Genomic DNA, 12,500 nt, shown 5'->3' with positions numbered 1-12,500 from the left:
TATTCATGTGCTCGAGGTCATTGGTCACAGTGCGCTAAGTGAAAAGTGTTCACACCTTTTAAAAATCGAACATCACGATTGGTCATTTTATTCATCTTGACACATGGGTATGTTTACAAATGTCATAAACAAAGCAGCGTGTTTATATTTGATAATATAAATCCAATCGTTGGAGAACAACAAATTATGTGATTGATGACCTGGTTGGACGAAAACATGAATATAGTTCGCTCCCATTCTCACTAAACAGTATTAACCAGACTTTAAACGTTTAAGTTTAAGATTACACAAAGTTGTGTGTTGGTTCGTTATATTTCCGGATGGCAATGCTGTTAGCTTCTTAACCAAGCGCATACTATCTACCTTTTTGCTTTTTCACATTTTATTATGATTTGCTTTGTTTTCTATGTAGAGTTGCACCTTTAGAGATGCGAAATCATTGACTTTTACTAAGTGTACCTTTTGTTTACATTTTTGAAACAACAACTCACTACTGTAACACACGAGCCTACCGAACTAAAATCGTGATTTCAAATGCACTTTGACTGTTGACAGCCTAACACCGATGACCAACACTGCTTGCTCTCTAGATTTTCTACTATTTTCATATCGACCAAAGAAGAGAATGGAATCTTTCGGGAGTGTATGATAGGTAAGAGATTAACATGTCATTTTTCAAATACTTGCGAATTATCGAGATAACGGCATGTGGGTTTGATTTAATCTGAGATGGTTTGGCATTATTATTAAAAACTGATTTACAGTATTACAAAATCTGGCTGTTCTTCCGCAAGTTCCTAGCACTGGCTTCCATTTGTTATTTAATCGTATCTGTTAATATTTTGTTTAATTACTATATTATTTACATAAATATATTGGGGGTTCGGGAGGGGGAGGGGTGTCTTTAAAAAATAATTCCATTGTGACTTTTGGCCTTCACTGCTAGGAACTTGTGGAAAGACTCCCCAAAATTTGCTGCACTGTTTCGTGCTGCACTGTTCTGTGCTTTATGTGCAAAGAGATTGTTAATGATTAACTGTAATTGGAAATTTGTTCTTAGCGGGAAAGTATGATTGATGAATTCTACATTGGTCCACACTTTTATCATCTATTCACGTAGACAACTGGTATGTTTATAAGGCCATTTTATTTCTCAAGAGCCTTTAAAAAAATCAACTTTGTACGAATAAGCATCTTAAGATTTTCATTGTTTTAAGTGATGTAATTATCTCTTAAGTTAAAATCCATTTGCTGAGTTGGGAGTCTTCGCATCAGTAAAGCTAAGTGATGGGAAACAACTTTTCACCACTTACACTATAGTTCATTTAATATTATAATACCTATATTATAGAAATCAATATTAATGAAAATAGAAAATCAAAAACTCTAACTCAAAGCTTTTTTCACGACTCGATTGCAAAGTTAACCGGAAGAAAGAAGTCTATCACCAAAGTCAATTGCTTAAGAGGCACTTACATTACCTTACCGGAGTTCCGTATCCCTACAGAGGTTGAATGTCATGGAACGCCATTCTTCACGCTCAAGGGCCATTACCGAACAGTCGATTATCTTTTTGCTAGCAGTTGTTGCCTCCACATTTCCTATCCAGGACTTCCTTGGTTTGCCCCGTGTCTTTCTGCCATCTACTTTTCCGTCTAGCACTGAATTTTGGATGGTGTTGTGTCTCAGGAGGTGTCCATAATAAGTCAGTTTTGTCATTTTAACTTCTGCCAACAGTTTTCTGGACCTTTGGCCTGCATCAATAAGAACCAGAATGTTTGATTTCTTTTTGGTCCATGGTAGGTACTCCCCATCTTTTTGATAATTTCTTATTCTTCGAATATCATATTTCCGTTATTCTTTTATACAATTTCCCTTTTTTTTGTTCTTTGTCAATTTCCTGATCTCTTTGAACATTGCCCTTGTTTTATGTTCTCTTTGGATTTATTTTCTTTTTTCGAGCATTTTTCATTTAGCCATTCCTTCTTTGCCTCTTTGCGTCTCTTCTTTAAGAGACACTAATGGAAACATAATCATGAGCAACGATGCGATTTTACGTCGATGGGCACAATCTAATATAGAAAAAATTTTACGCAGACGATGACAGGGACACGGCCCCCGAAGACTTGCCATAGAACGGTAGTGGTACAACAATCATGAAATGAGTAGAGCAAAGAGCTTGCAAAGAAAAGAAAAAAGCCTTTGGACAGGATACCATTACAATTGAGCTTTTGGATACACTGAGCGATGTCGGTATAGACATACTGACTTACTTACTTATCCGAACCAGCGACCACCTGAGCTCTAGCCCTTCGGTCTTGTGCCATGACGTAGAAGTTAGATGTCTTTTGTAGTTGTTCCAGGTGACTATAAAGTGTGTTACTGATGCTTGGATTTGGTGGGAGGAATGTGCATCTCAGGTCTTCAAGAGGTTGACATTCAAGCAAGTGGTGTGTTAATGTTTCATTGGGGTGTTGACATAGGGGCAGGAAGGGGATGTGTCTTTTGTAATTTTGCTTAAATGGTTGTTGAGCGGTATGTGTTGTGTTCTTAGTTGAAAGATGATGCTTTGCTGGTGTCTTCTGAGCTTATTTAGGCAATCAGTCTTTACAGGAGTCGTCATATGGGAAAACATACATCTACCCGTGGTGCTCATTGCCCAACTGTTCATCCATTCTTCTCTCTTATTTGTTTTGATTATTTGTTTCGCTGTGTCTAAGGATACTGGAAATGATGGTTGTAAAAGTGTTGATCCGAGTCTGGCTAGTCTGTCTGCATTGTCATTTCCTGGTATATTTGAATGTCCCGGTATCCACTGGAGAGATAAGTCTACTGTGTGTTGTAAGGAATTCATCTAGTTGAGATCTTAAACTATTGAACGTTGAGGAGAGTTTATCTAAATCGAGAGCTTGGAGGACCGATTTGGAGTCTGTGAAGATGACAGTGTTTTGAAGTTTTGAAGAGTTTAGCTGGAAAACAGAAGAGAGGTGTCGCAGTGAGGCTTCTATTGCAACTGCCTCTGCCTCGTAGTTTGAGCTGGAGCTTCCGCAAGAATTGTGGATTTTATCACAGGTTTTATCTGGGTATTCTACTACAAACCCATACCCAGCATTTTTAGTTCCTTTATGGGCAGATCCATCTGTATAAACATGTATCCAGTTGTCAGACATACTGACAAAACTTGTTTAATATGATACACAACAAAGGCATCGTACCGAATGAGTTGAGGCAGTCAGTCTTTATCGGGTGAATTAGATTGTGATCAACACCGCACGATTAGCATCATGAGCCAGATCACAAAATGCGAAAACAAATAGCTTCCTTTTTTTTTTCTAACTTAGTATCGGGAGTATTTTTAAAATTAAACTTACGAAAACAACTTTTGGCGGAGTCGTCTTTATACGAAGATTGCATATCTATATCTGAAACAATATTGTAAAGTTGAAGAAAATTGTTAGAATATTTCATAACAGCGTTCTTTTATTTATAAAATTAAGCGATTATTTCATGGTTTTTATATTACATGGTGTGTGTGTGTGTGTGTGTGTGTGTGTGTGTGTATAATATGTAATCGTTTTAAAATAAAATAGCGTACTGTCCTATAAAATCTACTCTATTCTTCAAAAATATGGTAAAAAATCCCATCACACGATTTTATCTGACGGCCAACAATGTGGATGTCGATTAAATTCATACATCGTATCATATGCATGAAACATGGAAATTAATAAATATTTCTAAATTATGAACTCGGATCGGTATCTTACAAACCATTTCCATTATCAAAAGGTGACGTTAACTCCGTAAATGCGAATATAATATTTTGAGATACAATTCCTGTTCAAGAAATTTTCAGATTGTACGAAACCCCAACTTTTTTTTCTTATCTTTTGATTTTATATTCACCATTTGGCATCCGCCCCATCCTGGCATAATACCGCGTTGAGATGATTGACAGCATATGGCTCAGAAGGTCTATCTAAAGTTGTTGTTTTTGGTAATAGCTGATTACATATATAGACGTGTAAGATCAGATTTATTTTGGAATATTTTGTTTGTTTCACAGGTCTACATCTGAATATTCAAGAAGTATTCAAGAGGTGGACCCATTCGAGTCTACCAATCCACAGCTTGAAACGCCTATAACACCCCAAGAAATAAGTGAAGCCATACAAAAGCTCAATAACAAAAGATCGCCAGTTTTAGATGGTGTCAAAGCAGAAGAACTAAAAGTTGACGACGAAGATATGCAAATACTAGCTGATATGTATAAGATATTTAAGACAAAAGTGCTCAATCTTGGACGTGGAAAAACCATTCTGCTAAACAAACCAAATAAAAAGAAAGGCGCTTTAGGACATTTGCGACCAATCGTTTTATTATCCACACTAAAATTTTTAAGCACAATCACGCTCAATAGAATTAGAGAAAAGGTAGAGGAATGTTTTTCACCATCGCAAAGCGGGTTTAGAAGAGATAGAAGCCCTGCGGACATAGTATGGGCCCATATGTGGCTAAAATCCAGAACGGAGATATATAAGGAAGAATTTATCATACTTGGAATAGATATTTCAGCTTTCGACACCATATGTAGAATCAAGTTGTTATCAATCCTTGGCTCATTATTGGACAAAGATCACGTGAAGCTCATAAATACCTATTATCAAATACTACATTACAATTTCAATCCGGCAGAGAATTAACAATATCAACCTCAATTGGATCCCCTCAAAGGACGGCTTGAGTCCAATTCTATTCACGAAAGACTTGAATCGGCCATGAAAGATCTAAGACCAATATAACCACCAATAAAGATCACTCGTGAATTGATATGCGCAGATGATACAGACCTAATCTTTGAATCAGAACATCAAACTAAAATATACTCCCTATAAGCATGGAATCCAAAAGTGAATCAATCCAAAACAGAATATACAAAAATGAACAGAAATTTTAATGAATGGAAAAGTGTACGTAAACTAGACAATTTGAACAACGAAAATGAAGACATCAGAAACCGAAAGCAGCTGGCCACCAATGCATTCAACCAACTCCAACATTTATGAAACAGAAATCACATAATCATTGAGAGTAAATAAATACAGATTTACGAGACACTTATTATTCCGATATTGACATATAATTGTGGAACCTGGGGCCTCACAAAAAAGAACTTAGAAAGTCTCGATTCAGACGACCGCAAACAATTTCGTCGCGTGATCGGAATCTATTGGCCAGAGACAGTTACAAATACTGATCTCTATGAAAAATAAAAACAGGATCCACGCCTGAGTGCAATAATAAAAAAAAACAGCGATGGAGGCTATTTGGTCACATCTTGCGTCGAGAAGATAACATCCCAGCTCAAACTGCAACGATAGAATATTTCATTCATGGCACCAAATATGTAGGAAGACCAACATCAATAGTACCTACCCTGGTTCAGATCGCTGCATCAAACCCAATTGCTGTCAGCAGCGTATGGCACAGATACAGGTACAGACACACAAGAGCAGAACGGAAACTTGGGAGCCAATATCTATTGGGTAAGAACTTTTATCTTGTCAAATTTCACATGTGAAAGTACGACTCATCGCATCAATCAGATGTTCTAGTTATAGGGAAACAACTAACGAAAACTGAGAATAATGTCCAAATAATAAAAATTAGAAAGCTGTATTTTTCAGTCGTAGAAGCAAAACGTACACTCCTTAAGAAAGGTGTTTATTTTAACTAATATTCAATTCTCATCATTTTTTACATCTTGCATGATAAAAGTATTTTGAGACGTTTAAAATTATCGTTTCTTGTATGCGTTCTATACTAGTCTTTGAATATAAAAATAGGACAAGATTGTTGACTGTGTTCTTAAAATACCTTATGAAACAGGTTTTTCAACTGCTTCTCCACAAATCTTTTTAAAAAAATATATTTTAAATAATCCAATACAATTCAGGCATGCATGTACAAACATTTAAATGGAAATAATGACAGAGGGTGGGATTTCCCCCATGATGATTTATTCAATAGCCCACTGATCCTACTTTTTCTTCCTTTTTTTTTTGCATCACTTTACCTGTCAAGTGGTTGTCTTTGTTTGGGTGTTGGTGGATCCGCTTGATTTCTTTAGTTTGCCCCTCAGTTCTCTCGAAGAGTAACAGGTTGTCTTTACAATAGAAGGGCGTGGGGGGTGGGGGGGGGTGTGGAAGGGGGGGGGGGACTTAAATTTTTATGTTTTCATTACTTATCGAAATTTCTCCCTCTTCTTAGATTTAGTAGACATAAATTTTACCCTGTTTTTTTTCCCAGATCATTTTTCACAATGGAAATCATTTTACAAGAGTCCACCTTTTCATTGATGGAAGACGCGCATCATGATGAGAACAATAAATATTTCAAGACGTTATCCAAGATACTGTGATATGTTACAAACGGCTAAGTGATCTAGGTGAAGGTAGCTTCAGATCATTTTTGTGGTGTACATCTGTTATGCAATCACGTCAATCAGATCCTGAGGGGATGGAAGAGATGGTGTGTAGTGAAGGCACCGAGTGTTTTGGCTGTTCAGCAAGCAGCTTACGGGATTAGAACCGAGATGATTGAGGCGGCGGGAGGGCTCTAGAGAGGTGTGAGTCTGGGGATGGGAGGAGTGAGGTGTGGTGGTAGGGGGGTACGTGGAGGTGGGTGGGGGAGGTCGGCATTGGGGAGGCTATGCTGGTTGGGTGATTTGTGGGTTTGGAGAGTGGAGGAGGCGAGAGGCGGAGGAGGAGGAGGGCGGAGGGGAGGAGGAGGCGGAGGGGGGGGGGGAGGAGGGGAGGGGAGCGGAGGAGGGGGGAGGAGGAGGAAGGGGAGGAGGAGGGGAGGAGGAGGCGGAGGGGAGGAGGCGGAGGAGGGGGGGAGGAGGGGCGGGGAGGAGGAGGACGGAGGAGGAGGTGGAGGCAGGAGGACGGAGGAGGAGGAGGAGGAGGAGGAGGCGGAGGAGGAGCGAGGAGGCGGAGGAGGAGGAGGGAGGAGGAGGAGGGAGCGGAGGCGGAGGCGGCGGAGGAGGGGAGGAGGAGGAGGGGAGGAGGCGGAGGAGGAGGGGAGGAGGCGGAGGGGAGGAGGCGGAGGAGGGAGGAGGGGGGGCGGAGGCGGAGGAGGGGGAGGGGAGGAGGCGGGGAAGGAGGCGAGAGGCGGAGGGGAGGCGGCGGAGGAGGAGGGGAGGAGGCAGGAGGGGAGGAGGCGGAGGAGGAGGAGGGGCTGGAGGGGAGGAGGAGGAGGCGGAGGGCGGCGGAGGAGAGGCGGCGGAGGAGGCGGAGGAGGAGGAGGAAGGAGGAGGAGGAGGAGGAGAGGGGAGGAGGAGGCGGCGGAGGCGGAGGACGGAGGGAGGAGGGGAGGAGGAGGCGAGGGGAGGGGGAGGAGGAGGCGGAGGAGGAGGAGGCAGGAGGAGGAGGCGGAGGCGGGGAGGAGGGGCGAGGGCGGGGAGGCGGAGGAGGCGGCGGCAGGCGGCGGAGGAGGAGGGGAGGAGGAGGAGGAGGAGGCGGAGGAGGAGAGAAGAGGAGAAGGAGGGCGACGGAAGGACAGAAGCAGGAGAGAGAAGAGAACGACGAAGAAGAAGAAAGAAGAAGAGAAGAAGAAGAAGAAGCCGACGAAGAAGCCGAGAAGAGAAGAGAAGAAGAAGCGAGAAGAAGAAGACGAAGAAGAAGAAAGAAGAGACGAAGAAGAGAAGAAAGAAGACGAAACGAAGACAGAAGAAGAAGAAGAAGACGAAGCAGACGGGGAAGAAGAGAAGAAGAAGAAGACGAAGAAGAAGACGACGGAGAAGAAGACGAGAAGAAGACGAAGAAGAAGAGAGAAGACAGACAAGAAGAAAGAAAGAAGAGAAGAAGAAGAAGAGAAGAAGAAGAACGAAGAGAAGAAGAAGACAGAAGCAGAAGAACGAGAAGAAGAAGCAGAAGAGAAGAGCAGAACAGAAGAAGAAGAAGAAGCAGAAGACGAGCGCGAAGAAGAAGAAGAAGAAGCAAGAGAGAAGACGCCGACACGACCAGAAGAAGCAGAGAAGAAGAACGAGAAGAAGCAAGAAGCAGAGAAGACGACAAGAAGCCGACGAAGAAAGACGAAGAAGAAGAAGACAGAGCACGCAGAAGCGAAGAGACAGCAGATCCGCCGACAGACGCTCGACGACGAAGCGAGAAGACGCAGAAGAGAAGACGACGCAGCAGCAGACGAAGACGACGAGCTACGCAAGACGCAGACGAAGCAGACAATACGCACCACCCCCGCACCGCCGACGCCCCGCCGCCACCCCCTACTCCTCCTCACCCTCTCCTCCTCCGCCCCTCATCCCTCCTCCTCCTCCTCTCCCCTCCTCCTCCTCCTCCTCCTCCTCTCCTCCTCCTCTCCTCCTCCTCCTCTCCTCCTCCTTCCTCCCTTCCTCTCCTCCTCTCCTCCTCCCTCCTCCTCCTCCTCCTCCTCCTCCTCCTCCTCCTCCTCCTCCTCCTCCTCCTCCCTCCTCCTCCTCCTCCTCACTCCTCCTCCTCCTCCTCCTCTCCTCCTCCTCCTCCTCCTCCTCCTCCTTCCTCCTCCTCCTCCTCCTCCTCCTCCTCTCCTCCTCCTCCTCCTCCCTCCTCCTCTCCTCCTCCTCTCCTCCTCCTCCTCCTCCTCCTCTCTCCTCCTCCTCCCCTCCTCCTCCTCCTCTTCCTCCCCTCTCCTCCTCCCTCCTCCCCCCCCTTCAATGTCACAATTCTCCCTCAAAGAAATTGATGGTAAAATACTTTTCACCAAATCCAAATGAACAGAGATACCCGAGTCGGTTCCTGTCATTGAGTTGTGTGAATTACAACCCAACCTATACTATCGGAAACATGTTTACTTGTAAATTAATTTATAAGGCAGAATAAAAAGATATTATCTCATCAGATTTTTTCATGAGTAGCCTGGTTAATTAGATGTAATGACAATTTGATAATAAAATATTTAATACGGCATATTAATAAAATATATAAATGCAATCCATTGTTTCAATTCTTTTTTAAAATATCAAAATAAACAACAAACTGTCTATTCTTCTGGACCGGTTTATTGTTTGAATTTATTAATTTTTTTGCAGTAAGACAAACTTGTCTAGAGAGAACGCGTCAAATCTACAAGGTGTCCATAAAGTCTTTCCATGACTTCAAAATTATTTTTTCTCAAACATTATATTATATATATATATATATTTTATATATATATATATATATATATATATTATATATATTATATATATATATATACATTTTGGTTTTCGCAATCTTCTAAGGAAAAGTCAAAATTTATGATAATTAGTCATAGATATTCATTACCTCACCAAAATTAGCAAAATGAACTGGGTGGGTTCTTGATCTCCCATAGTGGGCAGGAAGGCTTGGAGGGAAACAGTCAAATGTAGAGTTTTGGGAGATGATGTTTTTCCTTTTTTTTCCTTTATCACATTTTCTTCCTTTTTACTGGCGCTGATATGACCTTGCAAGCGCCGTAAAACCATTAAAAACAAAACAAAACAAACAACATGAGCATCAACTTTAAAAAACACGCTCATTTTTCTCTACTATTTCGGAATCATAACAGTGCAACAAAACTTAATATGATTGCATTAAACAAATTCGTCAGAAGTAGCTCATCGTTTCATAGCCCAGTTTGGCAGACCATTACAGGACATGACACGATTATTTTAAAAACAAACACACGAGACGGGCATTCTAAATTTGCCGAGATGCAAAGTGAATTGGTAATATTAGCAGATACACAACAGATTTATAGGCTCATCTATCTTTACCGTGGAAAAGATTACTGCAAATGTCTATTTAGATACGCTAGAATTTTATGCTGGATCCCAAATCCCTGAATAATAATAGTAATAATAATAATAATAATAATAATAATAATAATAATAATAATAATAATAATAATAATAATCTAGTGTAGCGCTTGATATGCAATTGCATCTCAAAGATCTTTACAATAAAAATACAATTCGTTGAATAATAAAATTATAAAACACGGGATAATTAGCGTGACACATATTACATGATTATAAACTAAGACCTAGACGTCTATGAGTCAAAGTAGTTTTCGAATAAAAATGTTTTAAGATGCGCTTTGAATGTTTCCATTGTTTGATTTTCTCTGATCTGTCTGGGCCAAAAATTTTTTGAAAGAACGACAACCGAAAGTTTTGGGATTTTTTTGTGGTGTCGCAGGAGCTCCATAAGAGGCGGGAATTAGACTTTTTAATCAGGTTCTAAATACAGTTGGGGGAGGGGGGGGGGGCAAGGCTTTTAAAGGATTTTTTAAAAAGTGGTCGAAATTTTATAATCAATCCCTGCTTTAGCGGGAAGCCAATGCAAAGTTGTCAAAATGGGAGCAGCGTGGTCAGTTTTTCTTCTCATCAATACAATTCTAGCAGATGAATTTTGCAGACTGTAGCTTTCCGAGACTCTTCAGGCAGGCGATTTAGATATAATTTTGCTGATGTCTCTTTCCGATACTTTTAATTCATTTAGTTATTTCGATTTTAAAATGACAGAAAGAGAGAAAGAAAGAAAGAAATAGAAAGTAATAAAGAATACATAAGATATTTTTTCCACTAAGACGGTGTTCCTCAACCTTGGAGACAGGCCAGTCGCAAATTTCTAAACGGCGCGTTTCCAGAAAGAGGGATTGGGACTGAGAGATATAGACTCGATTGCCTGGCCGGCTGGGTTACCGGGCATTTTTCTATAAAGACTTTCCTATTGGGCTACTACAGACACATTGTTTATTCAGCCTTTCCCCTCTCTAAACATCTTATTCTTGCAATCATCTGTCGATTTTGAGCTGTGGTCAAGTCGGACCGCTAAGACCGCATTCTGTGTGCTGAGATTATTTCAATGTCATCGTTTGGAAAAATAAATAAATATTTTAACAATCCGCATATGAACCGCTTCAAGGTTATCTTACGATTTCTCTTCTATTAAAACAACTAAAATAGATTTGTCCAAATGACACGATTCGCTATTCACAATTCTCTTTTTCTTCCATTGCAGATCACATCTTTTCTACATTCAAGGAATGGCAAGTCTTCATCAGACAGAAATTGAAATTTGTCTTGATCTAAACCCATATTTCCCAGAAATATCTAACTCCTCCCTGGATGGTGATGAACATCTCAGAAGTTGTGTATGGTCAGGTAATTCAATTATTCGAATAATGAAATAATTCATACAAGGATTTACAAATTATATTTTTTTAAAACAGATAAAGGGAAAGTACAACACAATACTAGTACAGTAAAAGAATGCGAACTTGGAAACTTAAAGTAGGGGTCATAATAGTTCTAGGAAAATAGAAATTGCAATAATGATGATAATAATGATAATGACAATATTAATGATGATTATAATAATTATGATAATTATGATGTGATTATATTGATGATAATAGTAACGATGATAATGACAATGATGATAAAATGATGATAATGGTTGGATCGCCATTCAGTTCATGCATACTCTGGCAAGCCGTCAAAGGCGCCCTTATACTGCTCGTCTACGGAATGGTCTAGTGACGGTCGACCAGTAGGTTTCTTGTCCCTGCACCCTCAACACTACAAGCGGTGATCCAATTGGAGATGATAATAAGATAATAACGCTGATATTAAGATAATAAAATTATAAAATTTTTGAAATTTCATTTATTGAATATTTTGATATATCTAGCGTTGAATTTCCACATGAGTACAAGAGGTGCTTTAAAATTTCTGCATTCATTCGAAAAATTCACTAAATCAATTTTCTCTCTTCCTTCACGTGTTGGAATATCATAAACTCTACCACACACACACACACACACACATACACACATACACACACACAATCATCGCACATGCTCTCTCTCTCTCTCTGTCTCTCTCTCTCTCTCTCTCACAAGCTTACACAAATAGACTTGCATATACCATGTTATGCATACACTAGAATAATAAACACATTTCATACGATTAAATCGTGTTATCCTGTCCGGTAATCGATTTACATTGAATTGAAAATAAATGATTCAAAATAAATCAACACAAACATCAAAATTGAGCGTATTCCAAGTACAATATGATTCATAGCTCATCTTAAAGATGTAACCTGAAAAGACAATATGAGAAATGGCCTGAACATTACAGAATTTTAGAAATACATTTTACAGAAATTAATTTTACCCTAAAATGCTTTGTAATGTCAATAATCAACAAAATACCAAACTGATTATGACTACGAAATACGTGGTCAGTTATTAAAACACTTGGAAATCCAACTAAACAATAATAACAGGATGTCTCAAGTCAACTCCAACTCAGTGGCTCCCCACACTGAGCGGCATTGCACCACCAAGTCTTAGACAAGAGGCTAATCAAAGAATGCATACAAAAATTGATGAAGTCACAGATAATACTCCTTAAAAGTAATTATAAAGGGAGCACCTTCAACAACAAGACTCGGAAATGAGAAGACCTT

General features: G+C 40.1%; 1 protein-coding gene and 1 long non-coding RNA gene across 3 annotated transcripts in view; both read left to right on the top strand.

Moving 5' to 3' along the window:
* LOC144975924 (uncharacterized) overlaps positions 1-12,500 on the top strand; it is a 437,885-nt gene that overhangs the window by 16,165 nt on the left and 409,220 nt on the right. The window lies entirely within an intron of this gene.
* Positions 553-6,406, top strand: LOC144964033 (uncharacterized). Its single transcript, XR_013643736.1, has 3 exons — positions 553-652; positions 4,067-5,546; positions 6,310-6,406. It is a non-coding gene; the product is annotated as an uncharacterized LOC144964033 (long non-coding RNA).

The sequence above is a fragment of the Berghia stephanieae genome, chromosome 1 (assembly GCF_034508935.2).
Source record: "Berghia stephanieae isolate SIO BIC M18660-M18661 chromosome 1, UCSD_Bste_1.3, whole genome shotgun sequence".
Lineage (NCBI taxonomy): Eukaryota > Metazoa > Mollusca > Gastropoda > Nudibranchia > Aeolidiidae > Berghia > Berghia stephanieae.
The sequence above is the reverse complement of the archived record's forward strand: the minus strand, read 5'-3'. Positions and strand labels throughout refer to the sequence as shown.